Source organism: Benincasa hispida, chromosome 6 (genome assembly GCF_009727055.1).
Source record: "Benincasa hispida cultivar B227 chromosome 6, ASM972705v1, whole genome shotgun sequence".
NCBI classification, from domain to species: Eukaryota; Viridiplantae; Streptophyta; class Magnoliopsida; order Cucurbitales; family Cucurbitaceae; genus Benincasa; species Benincasa hispida.
In genome coordinates this window covers 46432113-46447155 of record NC_052354.1, presented here as the reverse complement: position 1 = coordinate 46447155, position 15043 = coordinate 46432113, and the positions used below count along the sequence as shown (strand labels likewise).

The 15043-nt window shown below is 36.2% G+C and overlaps 2 long non-coding RNA genes across 5 annotated transcripts; both read right to left on the bottom strand.

The window, feature by feature from the left end:
• Positions 1 to 3235: 3235 nt before the first annotated feature.
• LOC120079990 lies at positions 3236 to 8836 on the bottom strand. Of its 4 annotated transcripts, none has more exons than XR_005482389.1 (2): positions 8093 to 8836; positions 3236 to 3462 (listed from the first exon to the last, which is right to left on the bottom strand). It is a non-coding gene; the product is annotated as an uncharacterized LOC120079990 (long non-coding RNA). The 4 variants fall into 4 exon arrangements; XR_005482387.1 differs by lacking the exon at positions 3236 to 3462 and adding an exon at positions 6984 to 7595; XR_005482386.1 differs by lacking the exon at positions 3236 to 3462 and adding an exon at positions 6984 to 7586.
• Positions 4104 to 5333, bottom strand: LOC120079989. Its single transcript, XR_005482385.1, has 2 exons — positions 4776 to 5333; positions 4104 to 4675 (listed from the first exon to the last, which is right to left on the bottom strand). It is a non-coding gene; the product is annotated as an uncharacterized LOC120079989 (long non-coding RNA).
• Positions 8837 to 15043: the final 6207 nt, after the last annotated feature.

The following is a 15043-nucleotide window of genomic DNA, read 5'->3' as shown; positions in this document are numbered from 1 at the left end:
TCTTCTTCTTCAAGAATTTTCAAATTACATTTGAATTCTCTTTCCTCCTTTGGGTCGACTCCTTTACAAAGCACATTCTCCTCATGAATTTCCTTGGGCTAGAATATGCCTCCGAGCATGATGGCATGGGCCAAGCCACGTTGCTCTCCTACGCGATATCTTGTCTTGCACTTCTCATTTTGGCCCACATCTTGTCGTCTATACTTTCATTCATCTCAAAATGTTGTTTATGTCATTTGGTCCAAAATTATCCATATTATACAATTTTATTTTGAAATTTAAAATTAATTGATCTATTAGATATAAAATTTAAATTTTATATTTAATATAATTATGAACTTTCAACCTTAATATACATGCAAAATATAAAACTTCATGAACTAAATATATAAATTTTTATGTTTATCGAATAAATGAAACATAAATTTTAAAATTGAAGGAAATCAAAATGGTTCATATATAGTTCTGGTTGCGATATATATGTGGGGAACGGTGGAGGAGATTCAGATTTCAGATAGCCGTGCCATAGGATGTAAATCGTGGTTGCTTGTTTCCAAAAAGTAAGAATAATTAAAAGAAAAACAATAATAATGAAAATAAAATAAACTCGTGGGTGCAGCTTAGGGGTAATCTGGTAAAGTGAACAGGCAATGCCTAAGGTTTGTCGTTTAGCGGGGTTTATGGAAATCATGCTTAAAGCAACAGAACGTCAATGGAGGTAGAATAAGACCTTCGGCTACGGTCGTCGGGATCACATCCTCATCCAATTTGGCAAGCCCAATCGGGAATCTCACCGATCCGAACGTAGTTATTATACACACGAGGTTTCCAAACGTATTTTGTATTTTGTGAAGTTAAATTTGAGTTGGTGTTGATGTTGAAGTTGATACGATACAGTTATAGAAATCTCTCTGGACTCTCTAAATTTGCCAGCTCTCTATGGGTTTCGTGAGTTTAGGTCTAGCCCATGGATTTGGGCTTAGGGCCCAATTAATTGGATTTTGGCTTATCTTGGTATTTAAACCCAAATTAAGCCTATTCTTGGACATAACTTGACCAAAGCCTAAATTATAACGTCAAATTAGACGAAGTTAATTTTACTCGATCTGTGACAAAAACATAAAATTTGCCTTCAACTTCAATTTGGGACACATGTCAACTTTCAATTTGGTACACATGTCAACTCTTAATCGGTCATAAATTTGATGATTTTGGAATTTTGTCATTAATTTAGTGCACAACGTGGCAATTTGTGGTTGGTCCAAAATTTGTACTTCAACATACATAAGCTTAGTAATGTATATTTTTTAAAGAAAATTTTAATAAAAATGACGAATTTATTTCAAAAAATAATAATATCATAGAACAGAGCACCCCTGACTCTAAATTTAGAATAAATTGAATAAACCAATAAATTAACTAATGAATAAATGAAATAACTGAAAGTATTGTCATGTCCCAATGATCGAGTTTTTGTCATTCGTCGATCTATCTTTACCTTTACTTGAAAAAACATGAAGAGAAAATAATGAGTATATACATGTATTCAGTAAGCGATCCACTACAAGGCTCACTAGGTGAGTTGTTAACCTTCCTATCGGGACTCAAGTGCATTACGCATCGTAGACATAGGCATAAGCATAAGGGGCAAGCCTGAAGGCACGTTTTCGTAAGTAGTGACCCCAGAAGGACGCAAACATAGGCATAAAGTGTGAACTCGAGGATTTGCAATATACGATGTGCATGGCCCAATAAAAATACTAATAATTACTATCAGTCCACACGTAGTCATAAGCATATAATCATAGTCTTTAATCATGCCCATAATGGTTCAAAACAATCTCAAAATACATCCATCATTCAGAAACCACAACATTCACATACAATCATAATTTTTGTGGCATAAACATGATGGTGTTGACATTTAACATGTGGAATCAATTAGGATCTTAAGTACTCTAATTGCATTAATTTTAGCAAAAAAAACATGCAAGTTCGTATAAAGAGAATAGGGTTTCAAAGGTGTATCTTTGTTGAACTTTTCAATCCTTCAAATTCTAACTTGAATCTCCTTTTCAATAAGTTGTAGACCGCCATTTGATCTTCTTTACTATCTTCTAGAACCTTAAATTAGATTGTGGGATCAAAATGAGAGTGCATTAACGGAATTTTTGGAGAGAAAAACTTGTCTTTCTAGTTTTTTCTCTTGAAGATGAAGACCTATTTTTCAAAACATTCTGGTCTCCTTCTACAAATCTCAGCCAATTCATCCTCATTTTGTTCAATAACATCATGCATAATGAAATGGAAGAGGAGATGACACACAAGCACCCACAATCTGGGTGGAATTAAGTGGTGTCTTAAGTGGGAAAAACCCACTATAAGACTTTTCAAAATTTAATTAAAAAAACAACTTTCAAATTGAAATCTAATTTTAATTTGATTTTTAGGTTAAAATCAAATTTTCATTTTGAGAACCAATTTCAAAATATTAATTAATTTTAAACAAAAATTCATTCTCATAACTAACTTTAATAAAAATAAATAATCAAATATCAAATTATTAAACCATCAATTCCTAATACATGAATCCTTATTCATGTATTCAATATTTAAATTATATTTAAATATTTTCTAATTCTCCAATTTTATTTAATTTGATAATTAAACGTTTAATTATGTCATATATGATTGATAATTCTCTTGATCTGAATTTGAACGTTTCAAATTCTCTCATCACGCTATTTTAAAATTTAGTCTGTTCGTGAGCTATTAGGAGACCTAATGAACCTATATGGACTCCAACGATCCAATATTAATTGGTTAAACTCTTTCAACCGAATTAATCAACATTCGTTAACCATCAGATCACTCCACTAAAGCTCAGTAGTTGTACTCCTCTCATTGTAGATATATTTCTGTCCACTTGATATAACCATAATCAGTAAGTCAACCCTTCACCAGTTGTTCGTAATAACGGTTGGGTCAAACATTGTTTTACCTCCAATATTGCATCTTGTTCCATGAGTCCCACTGATCCTTTAATGAACAATTGGTTTGTGATCCAATCACCAAATTGTCCCTCTCAGGCCAATGAGAGGGGTGGGTGTAACAACCCTACCTCCTAGGACTACTAAAAAGGGATCGTTAATGCATGCATGCATAAATATTCACATTGAGGAAAATAAAGTAAAAAAAAAAAAATAGAATAATCATGATTTTGAACTGCTTTAAGTATGTAAGAAAATGTTCTGCCATTATCTCAAGATCTTAAATCGTTCAACCCCGATACCCTTTTTAACATGAAATAAATTATATATAAAAAAATTATAATAAAATCATAAATGTAATAAAATCAAAACATGAGAAAATTATAAAGGGTCAAATGCGGAAGCGATTCTGGTTCCTTTGGCACTATCATGGAATTCCTCTTATCAGTCGCCCGAGTATCCTTGCCCTTACCTGAAAAAAAATAAAGATAAAGGTTGAGTATAAAATACTCAGTAAGTGATCCAATTACCGGGATCAGGCTATACATCCACGAGCAAAGAAAGATAACCCATGGCTCATACAGCTACATCCGTTTTTTATGATGAAAGGAAAATCAAAAGACATACTATCTTGCTTTGATACGCATGTCTAGCGGCCCGTAGGCACACCGTCAAACATGAAAATAATATGAATGTGAACCCGTTGACAAACGTGCGTCAAGGCGAGACAGTAAACTGCCCTATTGGTCTATTCATGCATCACATACATAATATCAGTATTGATTAGAAATTCGAACATGCTCATAATNATGAAAATAATATGAATGTGAACCCGTTGACTCACGCATGTCTAGCGACCCATAGGCACACCGTCAAACATGGAAATGATATGAACGTAAACCTGTTGGCTCATGCATGTCTAACGGCCTGTAGGCTCTCCATCAAACATGAAAAATAACATGAACGTAAACCTATCAGCTCACGCATGTCTAGCGGCCCGTAAGTTCACCGTCAAACATGAAACATGAAAAAAAAAAGTAACATGAACGTAAACCTGTTGGCTCACGCATGTCTAGCGACCCGTAGGCACATTGTCAAATATGGAAAAATAACATGAACATGAACCTTTCAACTCACGCATGTCTAGCGGCCCGTAGGCACTGTCAAACATAAAACTAGACCTATAGGTCCTCTGAAATAAAACATGCGTCAAGGCGAGACGGTAAACCGCTCTATTAGTCTATTCATGCATCACATACATATTATCAGTATTGATTAGAAATTCGAACATGCTCATAATACTTATAACTGTCATGTAACAAGTAAAACATAATGACAAAAATCATGCTTCAAGAGTCCATTAAGTAACTTTATAGGTCTAGTCTAAGCCGCCTGACACGAAGGCACCGGTAATAGTACTACTTACCTCAACTTGGTCTCAAAAGTCTGCACAAATAACTCCTTAATAGCCCTTGGATCAAACTCAAATCAATCTTATGACATTAACCACAAGTTTAGTTTAACAACTATGGCCTAGGAAGTGAGTCAAAGATTAAATAAATCCTCGGGGTCCAAGTCCAAAGGATAACCAACCAACTTACATAAAACTTACCCAACTCCAAAAATTTTCTGTCAAAAAGAATGGTCTCTTCCTTGATAGCAACGCCCCAAAATCTTCCAAAATCCTAACACAATGGGTAATAACCAAAATTGTTTCCAACACAAAGTGACACTCCAAAAATCTCAAAAAAACCCAATCCTTGGCCAAAATAAACCAACTCTTACCCAATTCAAGATTTTGCAAGAATAGGCAGTGGCGGTCGACGAACTCAACGGTGGCTGACCGGAACGACGAAGGAACTTATCAAGTGCCAACTGAAACGAGCAGTTGCACTGATCGGAGGCAGGGCGGTCGTATGCGTCGACTTGTGGCTGGTCGCGGCGGTAGAAATGGGGCTGAAAGGCTGGGCGCGGCGGCAGAAGCAAGTCTGCACGAGCGGAACGACTTTGGCGCGGCGACTCATAGTCAACCCGACGATCCAGGTACCAAACGAGGCAGCGGCAGACGACGAACGAAGGGATGGCTCTTCGCGGCGATGGGATAGCAACGATGCTCGGTGATGGCTCTGGCGATGCGACACGGCTAGAGAAGGAAAGAAGATCGGCAGTGGAAAAAAATAGGCGCCGACGCGGCTCTGGCGGCTAGGGTTTGGGTAAAAAAAACGGAAAAAAGAAGAGAAGGGCGGGTCGCGCGAGGTCTTGAGGAGAGAGAGAGAAATAAAATTTATTTTCTTTTTCTTTTTCTTTTTCTTTTTTAACCTTTCCCACAAGTATATAAAAGCTTAATCATTTTCCTTTTCCCTTTAAAAAAACAAATTCCCTAATCCTTTTTCAATATATATATATACTTATATATATTTTTCTTTTAAAAACTCCCACAAACAAATTTAATTATCTCCATAGATAATCAAATCTCCAAATGCAAGCCAAAATAAAACTCAATTAATTTCAAATAATTAAATTATATTTTAGCTTAGCCAAATACATAAATCTCATATAATTTATCCAAGTAGCCAACATAAAAAAATAAAGCTTAATTACAAAATAAATCTTACGGTGGGCCCCTTGTTCAAGACTCGGAGTTAGTACTTAAGGGAACAACCTTTCTACTATCCCTAAAAGCGGGTAGGAGTGAATTTCATCTTTCACCCTATGAAATTCACTCCTATGTCCGCAGCTATCTACCCGGTCTTAACCCTGAAATGGGAGGCTTATTGAGTCGGTGCTGTTGAGCTAACCCTCACCCATGCAAATCTAAGGATAATCTCGAATAAACAAGAGTTCATAGTAATTCAAGATTAAGGTCAAGTTACCTAGGTCGTCGCTTTGAATTAGTCAATCCTAAACAGTAAACAACGTTATAAAGTAAGAGTGACTTATTTCTTGGCCTGATCTTACACGAACTCTTTGCATAGGACGCCTCCATTTGCATGTCTCCACATCAATGATTCAGGATCACATCGTTTGTACTAAATACAAAGTGGACCGCATCCGATAGTGTTTTCAAAATAAGGTATATAGCCTTATCCGTATACTATAAACCGTTTTGGCTATCTACTCAAACTTGATCCACTCTTATGTCTCCACATAAAGTCCAAATACTGTTGGTTGGAAAAGAGGACAGGAAAATATGCATCTTATGGTATGCGTTAATCTCCATGTGTCGACGATCATGCGTTGGACTAGAAAATATGAAATATGCGTTAAGCTCGTATGCAATGACCTTGCGTTTCTGTCACAAGTTTTCTTGCTTTCTCGCAAAGTATAACGAGAACGCAAGTTTCTCGGGATGATCCAAGGTCAAACACAAGGACTTGTAACTCAATAATGTTTGTGAAGTAATGCGTTTGAGGCGATGAATAAAAGTAAAAAGACAGAAGTTAAAGGATTATGCACTACTCCTACTCCTAACTAAACAGATTGAGCAATGGAAGTTTAACTATGAGAATTGGTAGAGAAGAGGCAACTGTTAACACATAAAAGATGCATGAAGAAATAGAATTGTAGAGGGGATAAATTCACCGTGTTATTAAGCTTGGTCATAAGGGTAATCCCAGCTTGCCACACTAACGCATCGCACACCTCTTGGTGGTTAGCCTCATGTTTATATCTCTATAACGCATGGTTGCGTTGAACACAAGATTATTTCTATCTCTAGAAACACTGCTTACTTTGCTTAGTGAGTTCCACTACTTATCCTCTCGGACAGTTGGTTATAGCTACTCAGCTTATAGCAAGCATTGCGATAGTCTCGCACTAAGAAAAGAGGATTGACTCACTATACTCGCACAACATACACCTCTTGGTGGTTTGCTACATGCGTTATATCTCTATGCCGCATGATCGAGTATGTGATAACTCTTGCAATCTACACTTAACTCACTCCAATGAAAGTAAAAGATGATAAAGAAGAATAAGATGATGAAGATGGTGTTGAAGGAACTAAAGAGATACATTGATTACAAAATGTATTAATGTCTTAAGTCGAAATGTAACAAGAAGAAAGATGGAGGGCTAGATGTAGGCAATCTTTTACTTCCATCAGATGTACGTCAAGACCGTCGGTGGTGTCATGAATGGATGGTGGAGAAGTCTCTCTCGAGCTCTATCTCTGGGAAAACTCCGGTCGTCACTCGGAAGGGGCTGTGGAGATGAAGAATCCTCAAAGAGTGTCTGCTCATGCTCTCATCTGTGATCACAAGGATCTACCTTAAGGCGGAAACTCGGATGATTTGAAGTGAAGATCCAAGGTGCTATTTATAGAGCTCAAACGCCGACAGCGTTGATGATTGCATTCTGACTCATTGCTACCTTTTTCGTGGTATGGGCAATGTCAACATCACCTTATCTTGTTGATACTCCCAAGGTATGCATTCATGCTCGTTTCTCCTGAAGTACCAACGCATTCCACCCACCTTGCGATCAACCTTCTATTACTTTGTAGCTGCAACATCCATACGATGAACTTGTCTTCTTGAAGATTAACGCATGCGATCAACTCTGCGATGAACTGGGATCAACGCATGCGATCGATTCCTACAATTGCTACAAAAATAAATATTTTGACGCAATATAACGCATGATATAAGGTTAGTGAGGATTTCTGGTGCTGGTCGACGCAAGCTCACTTTTCCACATGAATTTTTGGTATTATTAACGCATATTCTTCTTATTAGCCCTCATAATTCTAAGTAAAAGACTACAATAGCTTGTATTTCTACAAGCTATCAAGTACTCATGTAATAGCCATGAATCTTATTTAATTGGATTTAGTTTTTACAAGTGCAATTTACATATTCAATAACAGTTTTATTGAATAAACCTCAATAACTTCTTTATTGCAACTAGAATATATTTAATTTTACAAACTGCGAGTTTTAGGACATACAACCCAACAAAACAGAGGTCTCCGTAATCCCCCTTATCAGTCAAACATAGCAAGTCACAACAATTCATTCCAACATATAAAATCATGCTTTCGATACAATCTCATACTTAATAATAACTTGGGTTCGAGGATGAATCGGTAGTGAAGCGCTTACCTTGAGTTTTAGAGACAGGAATTAACCCAAGCAATCAAGCAACTGAACCTTCCTCTTAGTTTAGTGAATGCTTGAATCAAAGTTCCTAACACCAACCATAAACATACAGTTCAACTTGTGGGGCCAATCCCCAAAACATACACAATTTATTCCAACAATCCCCATATAACTTACCTAAAACTTGCCAAAATTGATCCAATGAAGAGTTGGACAGCCCACTAAAACACCTTAAAACTTCAACTTCAGTCTTCTAAATTCAAAATTGAACCAATCTCGGACTAAAATTACACTAGATAGCCAAGATCTTTCAAGAAACTCAAGAAACCGACCATAAACAACCAAACCTTACCCAAACAAACGCATGAACAAAGTCACTCAAGTAGATTTGAAGCTATCCAGACAAAATCTTTCGCGGGCGCTAATGACAGCGACGACCGCGACGGAGCTTCGTGGTGAACAACGAGTTGGGTTGGGCTGTGAGAAACGGACGACTTCTGACGGCATCAAGCGTGACGAATAACGACCGCTCGAGAGGATGCGTGCTACGACCGCCAACATGCTTCATGGTGGATGGGTGGCGGTCGACTACGACATCTGGCGGAAGCTGCGATTGGTGACTGGATCTCACGAGGGAGGGGGCGTGTGCTGCTTCAAGGAAGAAGGGGGGAGTTTCCTTCTCTTACTTTTTTTCTTCTTTCTTCTTTACTTTGCAAGCAAACCGAGGCACCCCCTTTAAATAAATAAAAACTCTTAAAATCCCAATCCCCTTTTCCCTCAACCAAAAATATTTATTTTCCCCAACAACCACATAATTTATTATTTTTTTTCACTTCAAATCCAATAATTAAGATTCCAATAGGATTTTAAATATCCATCAAACTCCACTTAAAACCCAATAGAAATGCACAAATTCCAAAACTAAAATTAAATTATATTCCCAATAATCGAATTAATTCCATATTTTGACCAAGATTAATTTAAACCGATCTAACTAAAATAAATAAATTCTCTATCTCTAAAATTCGAAGTTCAAATCTACATAATCAAGATAAATACATGCAATTTCCTAGAATTTGGCTTGTTACAATTTGACGCCTAAAATGGAGTTTCAGATGGTTTGATAATGTTTCTACTTTCTATCTTCTATTTTTGTTTTTCAATTTTTCTTTTAAAAAAATGGTTTTTTAAATAATTGTTTCCTTTTATTGTTTCTAAAATTTGAGAAACATTTCTTAAAAAAATATTATTGTAAATTTGAGAAGTACAACAAGAACACATATATAGAGAAAATATAATACAATAATATTAAATATATAAAATATAATAAAACATAAAAGAACTAAAATTATAAAATTGGATGATATGAAAATTAGTGGAATTTTGAAGTGGAATTCTCACCAATGTATATGTGATTTTAAGATCCACCAAATGTCACTATTTATAAACACAGGGGTAAGTAGGATGTGGATTTACATAGACACCAAACATGAATAATTATAAGGCATATGGACCTGTCTCTTATACACATCTAGATGTGTATAAGAGACAGACTTAAACCTTACTAGGAAAAACCCAATGAGAAGAAAAACCCAATGGGAAAAAAACCTAGTGAAGGAAAAAGAATACATATTTCATATAATACATACTCCTAAAAGAATACAATATATTTACTCCCCTCATGAAAACATCACTTAAGATCTCTAAGTCGTCGCATTCCAATGATATGCATGTTGAGTTTTATGTCTTAAAACTCGTGGTATGTAAACAATGGAACTTATTCTGAAAATTCAATAAAGTTGTTATTGAATAGATCTATTGCTTGAATAGAAATCCAATAAACCTAAAAGTCCCTTGACTATTGGATGAGTACTTGAACTTTATGTGTAGACATAAAGGTGGATCGGGTTTGAGTAAATAGTCAAAATGATCTATAGTGTATGAGTAAGGTTGAGTACCTTATTTTGGTAGCACTATTCGATGCGGCCTGCTCTGTAGTTGTTACAAGGAGTTGTAAAGTGCTACAAACGAAGTGATCCTAATTCGTTCATATAGGGACATGAGGAGTCAGGGTGTCCTTATGCAAAAGGGTTTCTATAAGATCGAACCATGAAATGAGTCACTCTTACTTTATAACGCTGTTTACTGTTTAAGACTGACTATTTCAAAGCAGTGACCTAGGTAACTTGACCTTAATCCTAAGATGCATACTATATATTATAACAAATTATAACATACTTTCAATGCATGTTGCATGTTTCCTTTGGTGGGATTTTAAATCTAAATGGCATACTATATGCACATACAAGATTTATTTAATTATAACATACATCCAATGCATAGATAATTAAACACGTACTGATATGATTTTAGTTTTGGCAAAACCAAGCAAGCAAAAGCCTAACTATTACAAAACAACTTCAACACCGCTCGAGCCGCTCCAAAACCGCTTGAACTGCACCCGAATCGTCTGAACCGGACCAGCAGAGACTTAACCAGACCAACCACAAACCATTTGAAGCTGAAACGGACCAAACCTCAAGAGAACCGATCGAACCGACTTCTCTTGCTCTCGCTCAAAATCTCGCTAAGTCATATCGTTTAGCATTGACAACAATCGTCATGTATTTGGCTTGATCGTTTAGTGTTTGCTTCATCGTTTAGCAACCAACACCTATCGTTTAACAAAGCTACATGATCATATAGTGTAATCGTCTAACGCCGGAGGATGCTATACGATCGCTTAGTGTCAAACACTATCGCATAGCTCCATCGTTTAGCACCTCGTCTCGATCGTTTAGCACGCGTCCGAGGTAAGCGATCGCCTAGTGCTATCGCATAGTAATCGACGCATTACTCAGCTGCTACTACGATCGAGTAAGGGATCGCTCAGCGCCATCGCATAGCTCTTTGTCGCATCGCTTAGCTCCTGATCAAAGGTAAACAATCGTCTAAGCAATCGCTCAGCGCCATCGCATAGCTCTTTGCCTCATCGCTTAGCTCCCACACGAAGCTACACGATCGTGTAGTGCCATCGCATAGCAAAACAACACATCATTTAGCTCTTGAGGTAGACGATCGTTTAGCGTACAACACCTAAACGACTAACGCCCGCAGCTACACGATCATTTAGCTTTTCCTTCATATCGGCTAACATATGAAGCTAAATGATCGTTTAGCTACTGAAGCTCAACGTTGATATGAACCGAGGCTCATCGTCTAAAATCTGCAACTCGGCCCCTTCGCTTGTTTCTTCGAATTATAGCTTAATTCTAACTTTAATGACTCCAAATAAATTACAGAATCTTAGGAAGACATTAAAGCTCATCAAACAAAGAGAAATTAAAGGCCAAAACTCAGAAAACCAAATCATTACATCAGTTTCATATCTTCATACAAAACACCCACCAAACCAGAATTAATCCGAACTGAATGCTTATAAGATGCTCTGATACCAATTATTGAATCAACACCATCACACAACGGAAGAAATTAGGATCCATAAGCATTCTAATTCATTAATTTTGGTTGAAAAGAAATATGCTAAAAACATAGTATAATGGGTTTCATGAACATACCTTGGCCGAACCAATTGTAGACCACCACAAGATCTTCCCTACTATCCTCTTGGTGCAATAGATGGAGTTGTGGGACTCAAAATAAGCTGGAATCAAAGGGAATATGGAGAAAACTCACTGAACAGAACCCATTGAAGAACACCTTCTTCATTCGAATTTTTCAGCAAAAATTCAATCGGTTCTCATACTTTCTTCACTCCAATCTCTTCAATATATTACAGACTATCATGCAAAAAGATGTGCTGTATGGGATGTAGCTCATGCTTGGAGTAAAGTAAAGGAGAAGGTGGGTTCCGAGTAAGCTACTTTGGAGATGAAAAACCCATTTTCTCAAATTTGTGTGAATTTTCGTTTTCCAAAAATCCAAAATTGATTTTAAAATCATATTTTATTGCTAAAATCAAAATTTATTAATTTTACAAATTAATTTCAAAAATTAATTTTCTAATAAAATCAATAAATAATTATTTAAACAATTTAAATAATTCTAATTAATTTAATATCTAATATTAAATTAATTTTTACACAAAATCATCTTCATATATTTAAATCATATTTAAATATATTTTCTCCAATTCCGTTTGATTCTAATTTGAACGTTTCAAATTAACTTATCACACTACTCTAGAGCTATCCATTTCCGAGCTAGTAGGGGGACCTCATGGACCTACAGATCATGGGCTCCAACGATTCGAGATTAATCAACTAAACTCATTAGACCGATCTAACCCCCATTCATTAACTAATGGGTCACTCCACTAAAACCCATAGTTGAACTCCCCTCACTGTAGATATATTATGCCCACTCGATATAACCATGATTAGTAAGTTAACCCTTCATAGGTTGTTCGCAATAACGGTTGGGTCAAATCTCTGTTTTACCCCCGAAATTACCTTTTGTTCCTTAAGTCCCACTGATCCCTTAATGAACAATTGTTTTGTGATCCAATCACAAAACTGAGTCCCTCTCATTCCAAATGAGAGGGTGGGATCCCTTGTTCAAGCCCCAGAATCAACACTTAAGGGAACAACCTCTCTACTATCCCTAAAATTGGTAGGAATGAATTCCCTCTTGTACCCGATGTCCCCAACAATCTATCTAGTCTTACCCCTGAAATGACAGTCATATTGAGCTGGCGCGGTTGAGCCAACCCTCACCTATGCAAATCTAAGGACAATTCCAGATAAACAGGAGTTCATAGTTAGCTCAGGATTAAGGTCAAGTTACCTAGTCATCGTTTTGAAATAGTCAGTCTTAAACGGTAAACAATGTTATAAAGTAAGAGTGACTTATTTCGTGGTCCGATCTTGTACAAACTCTTTTGCACAAGGATATCCCCACTCCTCATGTCCAACATGAACGAATTAGGATCACTTCGTTTGTAGCACTTTACAACTCCTTGTAACAACTACAGAGTAGGCCGTATCCAATAGTGTTACTAGAATAAGGTACCCAACCTTATCCATGTACTATAGATCATTTTTTACTATTTACTCGAACCTGATCCACCTTTATGTCTCCACTTAAAGTTCAAGTACTCATCCAATAGTCAAGGGACTTTTAGGTTTATTGGATTTCTGTTCAAGCATTAGATCTATTCAATAGCACCTTTATTGAATTATCAGAATAAGTTCCATTATTTACATACCACGAGTTTTAGGACATAAAACCCAACAGTCACCATTGAGGAAGGCATTGTGTATGTTAAGTTGCCGAATGATCCAATTATGAGATAAAACAATGGATAACACAAGCCGAATGGTAGTAGGCTTGACAACTGGATTGAATGTCTCAAAGTAATCAATGCCATAATCTTTGTTGAATCCTTGAGCAACAAAACGAGCCTTGAATCGAGCAATCTCATCTGATGGAGTCTGTTTGAGTCTGAACACCCACTTACTGTAGGATTGTATCAGCAGCAGCAGAAGCACAAGCATCATCTAAGCATTCAAATTCACTAATTTTGGCATAATATAAAGCATGCTTCTGCAGAAAAAATGGGTTTCAAGACATACCTCTTGTAGAACTTCTTCAAAGCTCCATCTTCAGCTGCTATCTTCTCCATATCTTGTTGTAGACCACCTCAAGATCTTTCCCACTATTCTACCAGAGTAAAATCTCCTTTTCTTCCATCTTAAAGAGTTAGTGGTTGTATTGCGAAATTTTTTATAATTATTGTAATTCTGAGCTCATTTTCATTACAATCGGCGCATATTCACATCTTTTGGCTCGCAATATCTAGATAGCAATATTAAAATATTCTTGTATTTTCTACAAGTTTATCAAGGGTGCAAGACGGAGTTCACGCCCTACACCGATTAGGGGTTAGGAAAAAGGTTGTTCTCTCAAGTACTGATCTAGGGTCTTGAACAAGGGGCCCCACCTCTCACTGGGCTTGAGAGGAGTTTGTTGTTTAAGATCACAAAATCAGCTTGTTTCATTAAGAGGATCCAGTAGGACTTTGAGAATAAGGACGTATCTCGGGGGGTTTAAAGCAAATATTCGACCCAACCGTTATTATGAACCAACCTGTGAAGGGTCGACTTGTTGATTATGCGTTTAAATCATGTGGAAATAATTATCTCTAACATTGAGGGGAGTGCAACTATGGGCTTAGTGGAATGACCCATTAGTTAATGAATGAGGATTAATTTGGTCTAATGAGTTTAGGAATTAACTCGGATCGTTGGAAGCATGGATCTGTAGGTCCGCGCAGGTCCCCCTTACTAGCTCATTAAGAATAGCGTGATAAGTTAATTTGAAAACGTTCAAATTAAATTAAGGGATTTAGTAATTATATTGAGATGTAATTATGTTTAATTTTTAGAATTAAACGGAATAGGAGAATTTATATAATTTAATATTGATTTAAATATATAAAGATGGATATGTATTAAATTAAATTTATTATTTGAATATTAATTAATAAGTTCTTGTTTAATAATTAATTTATGAAATTAATTTAATTTTTCATTTCTTAAATCAATAGATTTTTTTTTTAAAAAAATCAAAAATTTGATTTTAGATAAAATTGAAAAAAGTTTGGAAAAACTAACACAAAAATGGAAAAAATGGGTTTTTCCATTATCCTCCATTTAACTAGCTCACACAATATAGCAATATATTTTGCCTTGTCTTTTCTCCAACATGAGCATCAACTCATGAGCTCTTCTTCTTTGCATGTTGATCATGCAAATATTAATGAGAAGATTGGAGTGAAAAATCGGGCATACAATCTACATTTAATTTTGAGAGAAAAATTCGGTTTGAAGAATGTTCTTCAACAAGGTTACTGCAGTGAGCTTTTCTCCTTCACCCTTTGATTCAAGCTTTGTTTTGAGTCCCACAAACTCAATTAGAGCACCAAGAGAATAG